Here is a 15,391-nt window from a genome sequence, read left to right on the forward strand (position 1 = left end):
TGGTTCTAATTGGTGTTTAGTTCATAGTAATATGTAGTAATCAGTTATTATGATTTCTTTGTGTACTGTATGCTGGTTTTGAATTTTTGCCATTAGCATGTTGTAAACCACCTTGAGTTCCCTTCAGGGGTAAGAAAGGCGGTATATAAATACAGCAAATAAATAAATGAATGAATAAAATATAAATGGATAAATTAATGTTTTGTTTGAAACAGCACTGAAGACCTTCTTTGGGAATTTCCCTCTTTATTCTTACAGAATATAAACTCTTGAGAGGCTTTAGGGACCAATGTTTACTTGGATGTCTCCACTCTCTTGTGCCTCTGTTTGTTCCATTGCTTTGGTCTTGAGCTCAGAATCTTTCTTGTTCTGGAAAGGAAAACAGTGCAAATCTCAATTTCTGCAATTAATCATACTTCGTATTGTCTTTCTAATAGGGTTTCTTTTTTGTTTCTCCTCCACGATGATATTCCAGTTGTGTATTGAAGCCAAAATGCCCAGAAAGGTTTTGCCTTTGCCTCTCTGTGAGACTTTGTCTATAGTAACTCCAAAAGGACTTTATCACACGAGGCCGGCAATTTGGCACAGTTTAAGGTAACTACATGGGGATTTTGTCACATGAAGCCAGCAATCCGCATTTTCACAGATAACTCCATGAAGACTTTATCACACGAGGCTGGCAATCTGGCATTAAGGTAACTTCATGGGGCTTTATCACACGAGGCTGGCAATTTGACACAGTTTAAGGTAACTACATGGGGATTTTATCACATGAAGCCAGCAATCTGCCTTTTCGCAGGTAACTCCATGAAGACTTTATCATACGAGGCTGGCAATCTGGCATTAAGGTAACTCCATGGTGCTTTGTCACATGAGGCTGGCAATTTGGCACAGTTTAAGGTAAATACATGAGGATTTTATCACATGAAGTCAGCAATCTGTATTTTCACAGGTAACTCCATGAAGACTTTATCACACGAGGCTGGCAATCTGGCATTAAGGTAACTTCATGGGGCTTTATCACACGAGGCTGGCAATTTGACACAGTTTAAGGTAACTACATGGGGATTTTATCACATGAAGCCAGCAATCTGCATTTTCACAGGTAACTCCATGAAGACTTTATCACATGAGGCTGGCAATCTGGCATTAAGCTAAATCCATGAAGACTTTATCACATGAGGCCTGCAATTTGGCACACTCTAAGGTAACTTCATGGGGATTTTATCACATGAAGCCAGCAATCCGCATTTTCACGGGTAACTCCATGAAGACTTTATCACACGAGGCTGGCAATCTGGCATTAAGGTAACCCCATAGGGATTTTATCACAGAAAGCTGACAATCTGGCATTAAGATAACTCCACGAAGACTTTATCACACGAGACCTGTAATTTGGCACACTCTAAGGTAACTACAGGGGGATTTTATTACATGAAGCCAGCAATCTGCATTTTCACAGGTAACTCCATGAAGACTTTATCACACGAGGCTGGCAATCTGGCATTAAGCTAACTCCATGAAGACTTTATCACACAAGACTGGAAATCTGGCATTAAGGTAACCCCATAGGGATTTTATCACACAAGGCCTGTAATTTGGCACATTCTAAGGTAACTACATGGAGATTTTATCACATGAAGCCAGCAATCTGCATTTTCACAGGTAACTCCATGAAGACTTTATCACACGAGACTGGAAATCTGGCATTAAGATAACCCCATAGGGATTTTATCACACAAGGCTGTCAATCTGGCATTAAGGTAACTCCATGAAGACCTTATCACACAAGGCCTGTAATTTGGCACACTCTAAGGTAACTACATGGGGATTTTATTACATGAAGCCAGCAATCCGCATTTTCACATGTAACTTCCATGAAGACTTTATCACATGAGGCCTGCAATTTGGCACACTCTAAGGTAACTCTATGGGGGTTTCATCACATGAAGCCAGCAATCTGCATTTTCACAGATACCTCAATGAAAGCTTTATCACATGAGGCTGGTAATATGGCATTTTCTAAGGTAACTCCATGGGGACTTAATCACATGAGGCTGGCAATGCAGTATTGCCTCCTCTTACCCAATGCTGTGTGCATCCCACTACTGAGTTGCCTCTTCACTGTGATTCTCCCATCCCTAGCTATTAATCAGTAAAACCCTTCAATAGAGCCATATCTTCCTACTTTCCATCCCCTGACTTAGTGCAATGGCTCTCTTCCACTTCTGTGCTGGCATATCGGCAGTAAAGCAATACCAGAAGGTGGGAGCACTACTTACTATGCCCAAGGTACCTGTTCTCCTTTTATCTTATACATATCTCTGACTTTTTATTTTATTGCTAAAATTGCACAATTGCATTCAAAACAAGAAGATGCTCAAACTGGCATGTATCTATTATCTACAATATAGTGGAATAGCTGGTTAATGTGATGAAGTCATTGGTTTCTGTAACTGAGCAATGATTCAAACCTTGGTCTCTAAAGTCATAGCCCAACACTCAAACCACTGCACTACACTGGATCTAAGATTGGCATCCACCACTCCTATAAGGAATATGCTTACTGGTTTCCAAATAAGGCACATCCCTTAAAAGAAAAGACACCTGACAATCCCAGTTTAGAAGCATCTGCTCACCTGAAAATCTAGCTCAGGAGGTTTCATTTTCTGATGAGCGTATTCCAGCAGCTAGAAATTAGAGAAATATTTTACACACAAGGATAAATTCCTTCTCTGGAATGTGTCCAGAGGAGGGCAACTAAAAAGATCAAGGGTCTGGAGAACAAGCCCTATGAGGAGAGGCTTAAAGAGCTTGGGACATGTTTCGCCTACAGAAGAGAAGGCTGAGAGGAGACATGATGAGGGCCGTGTATGAGGAGAAGTAATAGGGAGGAGGGAGAAAGCTTGTTTTCTGCTGCCCTGGAAACTAGAACACAGAACAATGGCTTCAAACTACAAGGAAGGAGAGTCCACCTGAAGATGAGGAAGAACGTTCTAATTGTGTGAGAGAGCTGTTCAGCAGTGGAACTCTCTGCCCCAGAGTGTGGTGGAGACTCCTTCTTTGGAGGTTTTGAAACAGATGGATGGCCATCTGTTGGGGGTGCTTTGAATTCTATTTTCCTGCTTCTTGGCAGGGGGTTGGACTGGATGACCCACAAGGTCTCTTCCAACTCTAGGATTCTATTCTGTTCTATTCCTTTCTAAATCACTATGCACCATTAATTTTTGCAGAACCCTGCACAAGGAAGCAATTACCAAATAGCAGCCACTTTAAACTTAAGGGGTAGATTCCACAGGATTTAACGATAAGTGTCCTGTACCTCTAATGCAGTGTTTCTCAACCTTCCTAATGCCGCGACCCCTTAATCCAGTTCCTCATGTTGTGGTGACCCCCAACCATAACACTATTTTTGTTGCTACTTCATAACTGTAAATTTGCTACTGTTATGAATCGTAATGTAAATATCTGATATGCAGGATATGTTTTCATTCACTGGACCAAATTTGGCACAAATACCCGATACACCCAAATTTGAATACTGGTGGGGTTGGGGGATTGATTTTCTTATTTGTGAATTGTATTTTTCAAGGATTTATAGTTAATCTACAATCAGAGAGCATTCCGAACTCCACTAATGAAAGAATTGGGCCAAACTTGATACACAGAACTCCCATGACCAACAGAAAATAATGGATTTGGTGGGCATTGACCTTGAATTTTGGAGTTGTAGTTCACCTACATCCAGAGAACACTGTGGACTCAAACAATGATGGATCTGGACCAAACTTGGCACAAATGCTCAATATGCCCAAATATGAACACTGGTGGAGTTTGTGGAAAATAGACCTTGACAGTTGGGAGTTGTAGTTGCTGGGATGTATAGTTCACCTACAAATAAAGAGCATTCTGAACCCCACCAATGATAGAATTGGGCCAAAATTCCCACACAGAACCCCCATTACCAACCAAAAATATTGTGTTTTATGATGGTCTTTGGCGACCCCTTTGATACCCCCCTTGCGACCCCCACAGGGGTCCTGACCCCCAGGTTGAGAAACACTGTTCTAATGCATTTTGGATCAACCTGACACAGGGCAGGGAATAAATATTAACCCCACTGGAAGAGATGCCACGTAAACATTAGGAGGAACCTCCTGATAGTAAGAAGTGTTTGATGGTGGAATATCCTGCCTTGGAGTGTGATGGAATCTCCTTCACTGGGGATTTCTACGGAGAGACTGGTGGTCATTGTTCGGGAGTCCTTTGGTTGTGTCTTCCTGCCTGGCAGGAGAGGGTTGGACTGGATGGCCTTTGGGGTCTCTTCCAACTCTAGGATTCTGTGTCTGTAGAGTATCTGGTAGTCATTGGGTGGTTTAACAAAACAGTTGTATAAAGTGGTATTGTACACCTTCTTATACATCAGAAATAGTGGATTTACTGGGAATGCTACTTTAAATTCCCAAGAGGATTGAAATTTGGGGTCTAGAAATTTCCTGCCGTCATCTACGCACAAGAAGAGTAAGCAGCACAGAATTTCATAAGCCTTCCTGAAGCATCTCAACAGTGTTTTCTACTTACCACACTTTCCATTTTTTCAAGTAGTTGACTAGAAAAAGACAGGAGCAAAAGTTAGAAGAGAGAAATGAAGACCATGTATTGTCAAAGGCTTTCATGGCCGGAATCACTGGGTTGTTGTAGGTTTTTTCAGGCTGTATGGCCATGGGTTAGAGGCATTCTCTCCTGACGTTTCGCCTGCACCTATGGCAAGCATCCTCAGTGGTAGTGAGATCTGTTGGAACTAGGAAAAAGGGTTTATATATTTGTGGAATGACCTGGGTGAGACAAAGGACTCTTGTCTGCTGGAGCTAGGTGTGAATGTTTCAACTGACCACCTTGATTAGCATATAATGGGCTCTCAACAAAAGTATGCTCCAGGCACAGTCAGCCCATTGTATGTTAATCAAGGTGGTCAGTTGAAACATTCACACCTAGCTCCAGCGGACAAGAGTCCTTTGTCCCACCCTGGTCATTCCACAGATATATAAACCCTTTTTCCTAGTTCCAACAGACCTCACTACCTCTGAGGATGCTTGCCATAGGTGCAGGCGAAACGTCAGGAGAGAATGCCTCTAGACCATGGCCATACAGCCCGAAAAAACCTACAACAACCCAATGAAGATCATATTTCATCCCTTATCCATCAAAATGCTTCTAATCAGAATGACCTTCATTTGGCTTGGGACTCTGACATTTGAAAGAATCTCTCTGCTTTTCTCTCCACATACCTCTCCAATGCTATGTTTAGCTCAGAGGAAAGAAGACAGAAAAGAGATATGAGTGTCATATTTAATTATTTTATGGATTAGATAATAGCGCGTACTTGTTTTCTGCTGCTTCAGAACCTAGTATGCAAAGTGATGGATTTAAAAAGAAAAAAGAGAGTTCGCCCAAACATTAGAAAGAACTTCATAAAAACTGTGTTGAGAGGGGAAGAGACAAGTTGCCTAAGGTAGCAGACTCTCCTTCTTTGGAAGCCATGCTCCCCCTCTATTCTGCCTTGGTCAGACCACACCTAGCATCACGCTGTGTCCAAATCTGGGCACCACAATTGAAGAGAGATGTTGACTCTCAACTACAAGGGTGACTCAAAGGATCAAGGGTCTGGAGAACAAGCCCTATGAGGAGTGGCTTAAAGAGCTGGGCATGTTTAGCCTGAAGCAGGCCTGTAGCCAGGATTTTGATTCAGGGGGAGCTGAGTTTGATTCGGGGGGGGGGGCTGAGTCTGAGTGAAAGAGGGCCTACCCTAGCAAACCTTTTGTATCGTTACCCCAATACCCCCATGCATATGGGATATATTGAGCATGCTGATGAGATCATGATATGAATAAACATAACAGTTTAAATAATATACCAGTAAGGCCTTATTGTGGACCACCATGAGAATTTGGGGGGGGGGGTGAAACCCCTCAAGCTCGCCCCCTGGCTACATGCCTGGCCTGAAGAAGAGAAGGCTGAGAGGAGACATGATGAGGGTCATGGATCAAGAGGGGAAGGTATAGAGAGGAGGGAACAAGCTCATTTTCTGCTGCCCTGGAGACTAGAACGCAGAACAATCGCTTCAAACTACAGGAAAGGAGATTCCACCTGAACATGAGGAAGAACTTCCCAACTGTGAGAGCTGGAGCTGTTCAGCAGTGGAACTCTCCCTGGAGTGTGGTGGAGACTCCTTCTTTAGAGGCTTTTGAACAGAGGCTGGATGGCCATCTGTTGGGGGTGATTTGAATGCGATCTTCCTGTTTTTTGGCAAGGGATTGGACTGGATGGCCCACAAGGTCTCTTCCAACTCTCTGATTCTATAATTCTACATATTCAAACAGAGAATGTTGGGGAATCTCGGGATGACTTTGTTACAGTAAGTCGTAGCAGGATCAAGTGTGTGTCAAAGAAAAACCTTATGATGTTAATTATTATGTACAGCTGGTAATGTAGGTCAGCCAGCATGTTTGGGCCACACCCGGTGGGGTATAACTGTGTGGATTTTAGAATACAGTTTGGAGAAGCAATACGCTACTCTGATGAAGGGAAGCAATATGCTGTAATGCTGCTATGCTCTAACAGCGATGCTCTTTGCTATGGTAGAATAGCTATTTACTCAATGTTTATGTTTTGCTCTCTCATTTGAATGAAGATGAAGAAGCCTTATTCTGTGTTACTTAGAAGGACTATGTAAGTTTGTTACACTGTTTGATTTTGTATGCAACACTGCAAGTTTATGCCTCCGCTGATAAGAGTGAAGTTTTTCTATTCCTTCTATTTATGTATGTATGTATGTATGTATGTATGTATTTGTTTATTTATTTATTTACAGCTTTTATATTCCGCCCTTCTCACCTCGCAGGGCGGATTACAGTGTACTTTTCCCTCTTGTTTCTGTGTCTTTTGCATGAAACTTGGCTAAAGTTGTGTTTTCCTTCCTGGCACAATGGGGTTGGATTGGATGGCCCTTCTGGTCTTTTCCAGCTCTATGATGTTGTGACAATAATTCTCAGATTGGAAACTATGCTGGCTGGGGGATTCTGGAAGCTGTACTCCAACACCACTGGACGGCACCCCAGTAAAAATGACTGTCAAATCCTTCTGCAAATTTATATTAACTTCCCCATTAAAATTTGAAAGTGGAATACACTCACCAATCCCAGTCTCTCTGCAGTTGGCAAATGCTCTCATATAAAAGGCTGTTCTCCATTGACTAAACAGGGGAAAGATGAAATATCAAGTTGTTGTGTTTCCGACATGTCTGTTTAGTCCAGGGATAGAGGTCTATGGATTCTTTATATCCATAGGAAACGAGAAATATATGCTTCCAGTTTCAAGTGCACAAACAAGTATACCATAGGTCTCAAGGGATGTCTAGGGACCTTCACCTTTCTGAGATTGCTGAACGACAATACCCAGTATGTCTGCTAATTCCTTGTACCTTAATATTTAGCAGTAATGGGATTTGAAGTTCAGCAATATCTGGACCCATATGTCCCCCTGTTTGTTTGGATCTGAAATATCAGTCCTACAGTCTCTGCTGGCACGGTAGTGCCAGGAGATTTGGATTTCCTTTTCTTGCACTGCTACTTTGTATGAATTTATTTAAGCCATGCATTTTGCAATCAGGTAGCTTCCCCAGGTTGCAGCCATAGGGCCAGCAACCTGGCAACCATCATTAGAATCTTTAGACCCGCCCCTTTCCCCAGGGTTTTGGAGACAACTTTTGTTCAGTCTCACTGTTTGGAGCCTAACAGCAGGACGTGTGGGTTTCTCTATCCCACCTGCACAAAGGCTTCACTTCTCACAGCTCTGCTGGGGGAGTAAAGGAAAAGTTCCACAGCTCTTTGCTGGGGCAACAAGACAGTTCCTACAGCCTTCGTGGAGTGAAACGAAAGGACACCTTTCAGCTTGGCAGATCTACAGAAACCTTGTCTGGTAAGGGACCACTCGGGCTATCCATAAAGTAGCTTGGAGCCGGGAGTAGGGGCCTCACGCCAGCAAGGTAAAGAAAGATTGCCCAAATTGGGGTCAGAAGATTTCGCTAAGAAAGAAAGGAACAGTTTACCACCAGTTGCTTGCCCTTGTTGGCAGATTGAGGAAGCTACAGGTTTTCCAAGGTTATAAAGCATTTAATTCATTTGTTTGAAGATTTAAGCCCAAATAAAGAACTTTGTTGAACTTATTTTGAGCCTCAATAGAACTTTGTGTTGGGAAATCTAAAGGGCCCTTCAGCTGAGGCACCCTGGCGTCCTGTTGGGTATACAGAAAGCACGTCCTGTAAACAGACATTATTTCAGGCCCATCGTGGGACAGCACAGTCTCCCCCAGATGAGATACAGAGTTGGAATGGGGCCTGAACCTGAGCAGGAAGGCAAACAGACAACAAACCATAACTTTAGCCAAATGATCTATATCAGGCATGGGCAAAGTTCGGCCCTCCAAGTGCTTTGGACTTCAACTTCCACAATTCCTAACTGCCTATTGTTTCCTCAATGCACACCAATTACAAGGCTTCGAGAGAGAAGTATTGTCACAGAAGGAGGAAGATAAATAGACACTAGGGGTCAACGGAAAGATCACATATTAGAAACCTACATCTCAACACACTTTCTTTTCTTCTTTTTTTTCTTTTCTTCTTTCCTTGTCTTTCTTTTGTGTGATTTTAGTATATTGCAAAGTAAGTTTCACAAACAATGTACCCCTCCCTACACAACCTACTCAATAAAGATTATTTTAAAAAAAAGGAATTGTGGTAGTTGAAGTCCAAAACACCTAGAAGGCTGAAGTTTGCCCTTGCCTGATGTATCTACTGATTTCAATCAAACCTACTCACAGCACTGATCAAGACAGATTGTTCCAAGCATCATATTTTATAGAGCTAGTGTTATGCAGGCAATCCTTATCTGAGGTCTGTATCAAGAGCATGTTTGTTGCTTATGAGGATGTTCTCAGGGTCTGACACTGTATGTTGTTGGCCCTGGACATGAATTACACCACTTCTAGCATACCACAAATGGCAGAGATCGGCAAACAACACATGCCACGGGGAGGTATCTGTTATTGCCAAGATAGAGTTCATCAGGTTCAATAAAACAAATCACCATACAGTTGAATCTTTAAATCTTATTTTACATCAACAGGAGAATGAAGCAGGGGTGAGAAATTGCCTACACAAGCTTGTGCCAAAGTTAGTCTTGCCTGCAAAGGGTTTTGTCTACAGTGGGCCTTTCTACCCACGGCAGTTAGATTCCACAACTTTCCACAGATACCTAAATTTTTGGATGATCAGGTCCTATTAGATAAAATAATGTAGTACATACTGAATTTGTAAGGCTGGAGTGAGAAGACTGAAGATTCGTAAATAGGAACATGGATATGCACCAAGCATTATGTTTAGATTCCCACCATTTCACAGATCCTCGGTCTCTCTCCATCCTCGATTCGCTCTCCATCCTCACAAATACATTAGATACTATGCTAGTTGGCTTGTGTATTGTGTATTTTTGAATCCATGGTTAGATGAATCCCTGGATGTGGAGGGCCTGTTGTGTCAGAAAACAGAATAACAACTTACTAGAAAATTTTAAAACTCTGGTTGCTTCAAAGCTCTGAATGCAGATGTTCTCCTAAAATGTGAAAATAACTGTAATGCTGGAATTCTGAGCAAAGAAAACCATTCCAACAGTCACTGTTGACAACTTCTCCATGGCAACAGCTTGTCTTTGAAAGAAGTCTATGCTGTGCATTCAAACAGTGTGATGATGGGTTGTTGTGAGCTATATGGCCATGTTCTAGAGCAGTGTTTCTCAACCTTCCTAATGCCGCAACCCCTTAATACAGTTCCTCATGTTGTGGTGACCCCCAACCATAACATTATTTTTGTTGCTATTTCACAACTGTAATCTTGCTCCTGTTATGAATTGTAATGTAAATACCTGATATGCAGGAAAAAGTTACAGAGAATGAATATGTCAAACTACTCTGGCACAAATACACAATACGCCCAAATTTGAATACTGGTGGAGTTGGATGGGGGATTGATTTTGTCATTTGGAAGTTGTAGTTGCTGGGATTTATAGTTCACCTACAATCAAAGTGCATTCTGAACTCTACCAATGATGGAATGGAACCAAACTTGGCACACAGAACTCCTAAGACCAACAGAAAATACTGGAAGGATTTGGTGGGCATTGTCCTTCAGTTTTGGAGTTGTAGTTCACCTACATGCAGAGAGCACTGTGGACTCAAAAAATGATAGATCTGGACCAAACTTGGCACGAATATTCAATATGCCCAAATATGAACACTGGTGGAGTTTCGGGAAAAAGACCTTGTCTCTTGGGAGTTGTTGTTGCTGGGAATTATAGTTCACCTACAATCAAAGAGCAATCTGAACCCCACCAACGATAGAATTGGGCCAAACTTCCCACACAGAACCCCCATGACCAAAAGAAAATACATTGTTTTTTTATGGTCTTTGGCGACCCCTTTGACACCTGCTCATGACCTCCCTAGGGGTCCTGACCCCCAGGTTGAGAAACACTGTTCAAGAGGCATTATCTCCTGATGTTTCACCTGCATCTATGGCAAGCATCCTCAGAGGTAGTGTGATGATGACTTATAGCAACATCCAGTTTGGATTTGGAACTCAATCCAACACTTCTAAAAGCAGACTGACCTGACACCAGTCCACCTAAACTTGTGACTGAAACAGATGATTTTGGATAGACAAGGGCCCATGCTTCCCCTTTAGTAGAGGGATTTTTAAATGGATGTGCAGGAGCTGAATCTGCAGTGGAAAAATTTCTACTTGAACTCTGTATAACTTGCTGACCTTTGCATTTGAACTCTGCATAACTCCTCTAATTGTGACACTTGTTGTACAACAGCTTGCTCAAATCAGAAAGTTAGGAAATATGTATGAATCATGAGTTAAACTCCGCATGTCTGTAGCAATGGTGTAAATTGGGTCCACATTTGGTTCGAGTGTAACAGTTTCTTACCAACTTGAGTTGGACTGTCACCACTCTTCGCAAATAGTAAACTGTCTTGAAACCTGATACCTGCTGTATGTCTGGCTCCTCCAGCCATGCCCGGAACAAATTTTCCCTAACAATTGTAACTCTTCTCCTCCCTTTAAATCAAAATTAGATTGGGACTGTGGTGCAGCTGGCTGGGAGTCAGCTGCATTAAGATCACTACTGACCAAAAGGTCATGATTTTGAAGCCAGCCCAGGTCAGAGTGAGCTTCCGACAAAATTACATAGCTTGCTCTCAACCTTTGCAGCCCGAAAGAGAGTTGCATCTGTCAAGTAGGAAATTTAGGTACTGCTTTTGTGGGGAGGCAATTTAACTAATTTACAAGGCCATAAAAATCTCCAGCATGCAAAGAATGAGGAAATACTTCATCAGTGTCGCAAATGGTTGGTGAAGTGACAGCTCCCATGGTGGCCAGAAAAAGCTGGAATGTTAAATTGCCTCTGTGTCTGTCTATATATGTTGTGTGTCTACGGCATTGAATGTTTGCCAGGTATATGTACATTGTAATCCATCCTGAGTCCCCCACGGGGTGAGAAGGGCAGGATATAAATACTATAAATAAATAAATAAAGTGTACAGGAAAGCCAGTCCCTTAAGGGGATACTATGCCTGTTGTGGCTCACTTTGAGCCTGAGCTTTCTGAGCCTGAGTTTCCTCAGGACGAGGAAGATGACGGGTTACAGATTTCTGAACCTGTCCCTGTGATTGAGGTAGACAGTGTTGATTCTGAAGAAGAGATGGCATTTCTGTTTCCCAGGGAAAGGAATGTTGTTTTAAATATAGTGAAACTTCACAGCTGCAGGTGGAAAAGTTGGCTCCATCTGGGAGTTCAGTGCCTCTTGGTTCCCAGGGTGACCAGTCCCAGGATAATGAGTTATCCGGCCTTGAAGATGGTGGAGATTTGATTAGGGAGGACCATTTGCAATTAAGGGTTCGCCGAAGTGCGCGGCTTGCCAACAAACGTGAAGTTCGAGGTCAACGTAATGCTTTCATGCTAGGGAAACATATTTATCGATCCGATTGAAGTCTATCCTTTGTCAGTGCAATGTTGCTTACACCCTGTTAACTTCTCTGAAATTACCTCGGCTTATGGGGAAAGCTTCTAGCTCTTTGGGACTTTGGTTTTGATCTTGATTTTGGGGACCTTGTTATGCTGCCATGGATTCTTGTGTAACCAATGCTAAAGGATTATGTTTCATGTTATTTGCCTTTGGATCTTGGAAACTTTGCCTTTGCATTTAAGACTCTGTTTTGGCTATTGAACTTTTGCAACGTTACTTCTATTTTTTTATTTTGATTTTTCCTCAATAAACTACAAAACCTACAGCCTTGGTGTATGGTGGTGTCTTGAGCAAGGTGAATCTATCCTGAGTTGCAACAATGCCTTTCCAAATGCCAATGAAGACTGGAAGGCATCCCAAAGGCCATCCAGTCCAACCCCATTCTGCCATGCAGGAAGACAATTAAATATTCCTGACAGATGGCCATCCAGCCTCTGTTTAATAACCACACTTCAAGCAACAGCATATTTCACTGTTGAACAGACCTGGTCATCTGGAAGTTTCTGTTCTAAGTGGAATCTTTTCCTATAATGTGAGATTGTCACTCCTTTCCAGACAAAATACTGGGCTTCCTAATGCAGGTCTTGGTTTCCATAGTTGCTATCATTTTGATTGCTCCCTTGTGAATACGTTTCAGTTTGTGATTATCCTTCTTGAATTGCGTTGCCCAGAACTGGACATAGTATTTCAAGTGAAGTCTGATGAAATCACAGTACTGTTAATTCCCTTGATCTAGAACAGTGTTTCTCAACCTGTGGGTCCTCAGGTGTTTTGGCCTACAACTCTGGACACCATCTTCGTGTTAATGAAGCCTAGAATCACATTGGCTTTTTGAGCTGCTGAAACACACTACTAACTCATCTAGCTTGTGGTCTAATACTCCTGCCTCCCTTTTATGTGTACTATTTTCAAGGCATCACCCATCCTATATCTATGCATTTCATTTTATTGCCTAAGCATAGTACTGTGCATCTCTCCCTGTTGAACTTCATTTTGCAAGTTCGATCCATCTCTATAATCTGTTAAGGTCATTTTGGATTCTGATCTTGACGTCTGTGGTATTAGCTATCTCTCTCAATTTGTCATCTGTAAATTTAAGCACATCTTCGATTCCATCATCCAGGTTATTGATAAAGATGTTGAATATCCTTGGGTCCAGGACAGCTGAACTGCCATTTACAAACCTACCAAACAATAGTATTGTATGTCTACATTTTGCTAGCTTGTTTGCAAAAATATCATGGGGGACCTTGTTGAAGTCCTTACCGGAATCAGAATATGCTACACCCATACCATTATGTCTTCCTCAGGAAGGAACACTGCCACCTTAGAAACACAGGTGACAGATGAATGGGTTATTAGGGTGGTCAAACTAGCTGAGATTGCCAGACTGAGATGGATTTTGGAAGACAAAGCAATTGAATACTTATTGAAAGACTGGAAACAATTTATGAGTTTTTGAGGAATAGGAAAACAAACAATGTGACAATTTATGTCAATAGTTACAGAAATTCCTACCTGGATCTATAATGGTAGAATGGTGTATAGTTTCTTTGTTTTTGTTCTATTCATTATGATTTGGATTTAGCAGATCAGATCCTTTTAATGTTTCAATTAGTTTTGGTTTGTTTGTGCTTTAGTTTGTGCTTTAGATTGTTATACCGTGGAATCTACTTTACCAGTTTTACAGTGGATTATCCCTTTGTTAGTCCAATATTTTGGTGACACCAGATTTATGCCAACATAAAGTATACTAGTGTGGTGGCTTGAGCAGTGGTCCAGGATATTGGAGACCAGGGTTAAAAGCCCCACTCAGCCATTGTCTCGCGCTCCCAGCTATAGAGGAAGGCAATGCAAACATCTGAACAAATTTTGTCAAGAAAACTGTATGATGCCATGTACATGTGTGTATCAGCCTACCTCGTGTATCTGTTTAGGGGAGGGTTTTGGACCAAAATTGTGGACTTTAGATGTGGACAAGTCAAGGATCATTCTACAGAGGGGAAAGTGTCAGGAATTGAGTTATGCTTCTTTTCAACTTCCTCAAAATGGATTAAACACTCATTTTTTGCAATTCTATTCAAATGTAAATCAAGACACAATATTCTCATTGACCTATGAGTAAGATGACCCAGATTTGGGGGGAGGGGGGTCAATTTTCTGATTGAAATTCCTAGACTCATATCTAAGTATTTCCGGTGTTGTTGTTGTTCATTCGTTCAGTCGTCTCCGACTCTTCGTGACCTCATGGACCAGCCTACGCCAGAGCTCCCTGTCGGCCGTCACCACCCCCAACTCCTTCAAGGTCAGTCCAGTCACTTCAAGGATGCCATCCATCCATCTTGCCCTTGGTCGGCCCCTCTTCCTTTTGCCTTCCACTTTCCCCAGCATAATTGTCTTCTCTAGGCTTTCCTGTCTCCTCATGATGTGGCCAAAGTACTTCAACTTTGTCTCTAGTATCTTTCCCTCCAGTGAGCAGTCGGGCTTTATTTCCTGGAGGATGGACTGGTTGGATCTTCTCGCAGTCCAAGGCACTCTCAGCACTTTCCTCCAGCACCACAGCTCAAAAGCATCGATCTTCCTTCGCTCAGCCTTCCCTAAGGTCCTGCTCTCACATCCGTAGGTTACTACAGGGAATACCATGGCTTTGACTAGGCGGATCTTTGTTGCCAGTCTGATGTCTCTACTCTTCACTATTTTATCGAGACTGGACATTGCTCTCCTCCCAAGAAGTAAGCGTCTTCTGATTTCCTGGCCACAGTCTGCATCTGCAGTAATCTTTGCACCTAGAAATACAAAGTCTGTCACGGCCTCCACGGTTTCTCCCTCTATTTTCCAGTTGTCAATCATTCTTGTTGCCATAATCTTGGGTTTTTTGACGTTTAGCTGCAACCCGGCTTTTGCGCTTTCTTCTTTCACCTTGATTAGAAGGCTCCTCAGCTCCTCCTCGCTTTCGGCCATCAGAGTGGTGTCATCTGCATATCTGAGGTTGTTAATGTTTCTTCCAGCAATTTTCACCCCAGCTTTGCATTCATCCAGCCCCGCACATCGCATGATGTGTTCTGCATACAAGTTAAAAAGGTTGGGTGAGAGGATGCAGCCTTGCCGTACGCCTTTCCCAATCTTGAACCAGTCTGTTGTTCCGTGGTCAGTCCTTACTGTTGCGAGTTGGTCCTTGTACAGATTCCTCAGGAGAGGGACAAGGGGGCTTGGGATGCCCATCCCACCAAGAACTTGCCACAATTTAT

General features: G+C 42.4%; 1 long non-coding RNA gene across 1 annotated transcript; it reads right to left on the reverse strand.

Moving 5' to 3' along the window:
• Positions 1 to 200: 200 nt before the first annotated feature.
• On the reverse strand, positions 201 to 2,687 carry LOC137095868 (uncharacterized). Its single transcript, XR_010909016.1, has 2 exons — positions 2,640 to 2,687; positions 201 to 369 (listed from the first exon to the last, which is right to left on the reverse strand). It is a non-coding gene; the product is annotated as an uncharacterized lncRNA (long non-coding RNA).
• Between the last annotated feature and the right edge of the window lie 12,704 nt (positions 2,688 to 15,391).

This window comes from Anolis sagrei, chromosome 1 (genome assembly GCF_037176765.1).
Source record: "Anolis sagrei isolate rAnoSag1 chromosome 1, rAnoSag1.mat, whole genome shotgun sequence".
NCBI lineage: Eukaryota > Metazoa > Chordata > Lepidosauria > Squamata > Dactyloidae > Anolis > Anolis sagrei.